Here is a 4870-nt window from a genome sequence, read left to right as displayed (position 1 = left end):
AAATGGGGTTGGGAGGGAGAGCAAGGGAGGAAGATTACCTCTAGATAGGGAATTGGGGTGGGAGGGTTAGGGAGGGAGAAGGGGAATAGCATGGATGGTTGAAGGAGACCCTCATCATTATACAAAATACATGTATGAAGATGTGAAAAAAAAAAAGAAAAGAGGAAAAGGAACAGGGGAGGAAGGAAGGGAGGGAAAGGGGAAGTACTTGGGACTGAATTAGAACTAATTATATTCCATGCTTTTATAACTATGTCAAAATGAATCCTAATGTTATATATAATGAAAAAGAACCAATTAAAAAAAAAAGAGAGACACTGTTGAGTGAATAAACAATGTTACATTCATCTAGAAAGAATATATATCTATTCCTATATGTAAAATTCAAAGGTCTTTTACAATTTTAAAGCTTTTGAAACTTACTACCATGTTTAGTGCCAATATTTGCACTAATTTATTGCTAAGAATATATGTAGATTATGACACTGGATTTAGAAATGTATTGTTGAGGTATAATTAGTATACAATAAATCCACAGACCTTACCAAAAAAAAAAAAAAAAAAGGTTGCCTCTGAGCACTAGTTTCCTCTCTAGAGATACTTACATGTGCTCAGTAGGTGATCAAATGATCAAATGATCAAATGATCAAATGAGTAGAGATGCTGGTCGAAACTTCAAACTTTTTAAAGCAGGAGCTGTAATGGTACCATGCAAGAAAACAGGCCTTACCTCCCTGAGCTGCCAACATTTCAAAAGAATCTATATTTTTAGGTGTTTTGTTTTTTAATGTAAAATCATCTGCTCTTAAAAAGTTGGCAATTAACTCATATTAAATTTGAAAACAGCAGTCAGAAAAAACATAAAACAAAGGCATCTGACCTGTAGCCCACCAGTTTGTGATCTTTGAACTATCATAACTCTACAATCCATTCAGCTCTCAATGTATGTAATCCCACATGTGAAATCCTTTCAATTTGTTTCTAAAGTAATATTCTCCCACTGTCCAAGGCTTTCCTTCTCAAAATTAGACTGTGAATAACTGGGAGTCTTGCCTGGGGTTGCAAATAATATCTGTATCTCACATTTCAATGTTGGCTGTCCAAGTTGTATTTCCAACAAGATGTCTCTGATGTCTAAATTTTTCTTATTGCTAAGTCATTTATTACTCTCCTCTGGATTCAGTCCCCACTTCACCCCTCCATGTAGAACTGATTTAAAAAATAGATTAAAAAAATATTTTGAATAGGCAGTAGCTTCACATGGCACATAATTTATTTTTACTTTTCTCTCTCTCTCTTTTTTTTTTTTTTTTTTTTTGGTGGTGCTGGGGATTGAACCCAGGGCCTTGTGCATGCAGGGCAAGCACTCTACCAACTGAGCTACATCCCAGACTGCCCCCCTGCCTTTTTAATGGGGGTCTCACTGTGTTACTGTGTTGCGCAGGTTGGTCTGCAATTCCTTCACTAAGCAATCCTCCCACTTTAGCTTACTGAGAAGTTGAAACTGCAGTACATGCCATCATGCCTGACATATAGCATATAATTTAAAGGATACAACTATTGTACAATGAAAGATGATTCTCTCTTTGGCCCCTTCCCCCAGTTACATATAGTCTCTTTCTAAAGGAAACCATAACCTTATTAGCAATTTTTTTGCATATGTCTACAGATAAAACATACATATATACTATAAACACGGTACAAAATATAACAGGGATGTAGGTTGCTTTTGCTAAAAGCAGTGATTCTTCATTTAGTCCTATAGTTGCCCAATTGTAACTAAAAGTGGGATAAAGCTTGGCATCTCTGCATTCATTTTATATCTGTCTCTTTTATTACATTAAACTTTGGGTCAGGTCCCTGCTAAGCTCTACACATAAGCATGTGAATAATTTAAGGAGTGTTCATCTAAAAACTGGTAATATGAGGTTTATTAGCCCTAAATTTACCTATTCTATCTCATCCCTCTTCAAGACTGAAACAAGATTTACAGGGTCATTCGACTGTTAGCATTGAAATCATCAGACCCCTGAGATGACCCTTGAAGTCTTCATTCACTATCCTACTCCTTTTAGAAACAGCACTCCTGCAGGCACATCATCCCACAATGATATTGCCCCTTCCAAGCATGAGCAGCCATCTCATGGGAACTGGATTCCTCCCTTCCAGGACCCCAGGTCTGATAGATAAACATCCTGAGCAACAAATAGAAATCGCCCCCATCAAGCAATAAGGACTTCTCCAGAACCAGCTTGCAGAACCAAAACTGAAATAATGATCAACCAGACCACAGTTTGATCAAGACAGCTTAATTAAGCATACCTCTCACCCCCTGTCCTGGTTCTTTCTTTATTCAAACCTAAAGTTACTGTCAATACACTGAAGTTAGGACTGAGATGCTGGATCTCACGTTTCCTTCCCAATAAGGCATATTGATTAAAAATTTCCTTTTCTGTTTAGTTTTTGGGGGAAGTAGCTGGACCTGGTATCTTGGAACCCCTAGAGGCAGACTGCTGGTAACAGTAAAACACACTCACATGTTGTTTGTATGAAATGGTAGCACACTACATGGATCTCTGTTACCAAGTAAATTTTTCTTCTATTTGAAAATGATTCTTTTGTACTCTCTTGGGTCTCTCACTCTGAGGGAAGCCAGCTGTACTTCATGAGTCACTTAGTGCTGCTGATCTGTCAATGTGATGATGAACTAAGAAGTGAGAAAAGATATAATATCTGTTAACTCAAAAGGACAGGATGCAAACTTCACAGATCAGCAAAAGCCTTTATTCAGGATCAGAGTCACAAGGCACACCTCTGATGGACCCATTTTCCTGATGGAAAATGAGTCACTGGCTAAAGGGAGAGTTTAAGCTTATATGGGTTATATTGAGAGGTGACTTTAATTAATGAGCATATCAGTTTGGGCACTCAGGAATTTGAGATATATTCTTATGGGTGAGATGGGAGGGTGCTCTGGGGTCAATGAGATTCATCTTTGGGGGGCAGGGTACCAGGGATTGAACTCAGGGGTTCTTGACCACTGAGCCACATCCCCAGCCATGTTTTGTATTTTATTTAGAGACAGGGTCCCACTGAATTGCTTAGCGTCTTACTGTTACTGAGGCTGGCTTTGAACTCTCAATCCTCTTGTCTCAGCCTTCTGAGCTTCTGGGATTACAGGTGTGTGCTACTGCGCCCAGCTTGAGATTTATCTTTATTGGGCCAGATAGAGGTTCTGGGGTCAGTAGTTCATACTGGGGATTTGTCTTTACTGGGTCAAATGGAGGATCTCAGGAAGGTTTTGTTTTGGGAATGAATAATGCTTTGGCCTCTTCCCAGAGGCTGTCATTCCAGACCTGATGGATATCTCTGTCGGGGACTAGAAGGACATTCTCCTTCAAAGATTAGCCTGACAGCCCCCTGGGAGACATCCTGCCCGGAAGGCATCCTGCAGCTACCTGTCTCCCTGGAACATCCTGCGGTTATCAGGATCATCAGACATCTTGCAGCTGGCAGTTTTACCACCCACATCCAGCAACTGCGGAGACCTTCCCCATGCCCAGCATATGAATACCCACCCAGCAATTGCTGATTAGAGAGCTTCCCCATCCCCAGCATATAAATACCCCTGTGTGAACAATAAAAGTTTGCAGCTTGATCAGAACTTTTGTCTTGCTGTCACCTTTCGTGTCTCTTATCCCTTCATTCCTCCCCATCTAGGTTTGCCGCCCACGTTGATGTGTCCTGCTGGACAGGACATATCTCCTCCCCTGGGGCCTATCTTGTCACTGGGAAAGAATATGTTGGGAAAGGATCAATGTATTGCTTTCTCCCTCATTCCCTTTCCCTAGGCCACACTATTTTGGGGTTTGTGATTTTCCATTTCCAGTGATACCCAGTGGAGCCTCCCCCCACAGAAGAGACACCCCCCCACAGTGGAACAAAGCCCTGGGGCTGAAGCCAGCACAACATAGAGGGATACATCTTAGAAAGAGAGGAGGTTGCTGAGGTGGGGTGAGAACCATGTGTAATAACCAAAATGCACAAAGATTCATATGCTTGAACAGCAACATCTCAAAAAATGACTCATTCAGAGTATTAAATGCTATTCAGTCTATTAAAATGACCTTTCAACTATGAATTTGATTAGAAAAGCTTTTCATACTGAGTGGCATATTTATTCTTATGATCATTATTTTTTTTGACTATTGGGTCCCATTTTTTTTTTAATATTTATTTTTTAGTTGGAACAATATCTTTAGTTTATTTATTTATGTTTATGTGGTGCTGAGGATCGTACCCGGGGCCTCATGCGTGCTAGGCAAGCAATCTGCTGCTGAGCCACAACCCCAGGACCCCCCCCTGATTTTTTTAACTTCATTTCTAATTGTGGGACACCTTTCTTGGTAATATATATATTTTTAGTTGTTGATGGGCTTCATTTTGTTCATTCATTTATATGCAATGCTGAGAATCCAACCCAATGCCTCCCACATGTAAAGCAAGCGCTCTAACACTAAGCCACAACCCCACCCCTGGGGGACACCATTTTTACTTGAAGTGCTGTCATCTTTTTTTTGGTTTGTTTTAATTAGTTACACATGACAGTACAATGATTTTGACATATCATACATTTGATTCAGAAGGGGTATAATTTATCATTTTTCTGAGTGTACTGGTTACAGAATCACATTGGTCATGCAGTCACATATATACATACAGCAATAATAATGTCTATTTTATTCTGCTGTCCTTCCTTTACCCCCTTCCCCTCCCTTCCCCTCCCATCACTTCTCTCTACCCAATCTAATGTGACACACGTCTTTTTTTTTTTCTCACATCGTCATACCTGTATTCTGTATAACAATGA

General features: G+C 39.9%; 1 non-coding gene across 1 annotated transcript; it reads right to left on the bottom strand.

Moving 5' to 3' along the window:
* Positions 1-1317: 1317 nt before the first annotated feature.
* On the bottom strand, positions 1318-1389 carry Trnaa-ugc (transfer RNA alanine (anticodon UGC)). The gene has a single exon. It is a non-coding gene; the product is annotated as a tRNA-Ala (tRNA).
* Positions 1390-4870: the final 3481 nt, after the last annotated feature.

The sequence above is a fragment of the Urocitellus parryii genome, chromosome 4, assembly GCF_045843805.1.
Source record: "Urocitellus parryii isolate mUroPar1 chromosome 4, mUroPar1.hap1, whole genome shotgun sequence".
Lineage (NCBI taxonomy): Eukaryota > Metazoa > Chordata > Mammalia > Rodentia > Sciuridae > Urocitellus > Urocitellus parryii.
This window is presented reverse-complemented; position numbering and strand designations above follow the sequence as displayed.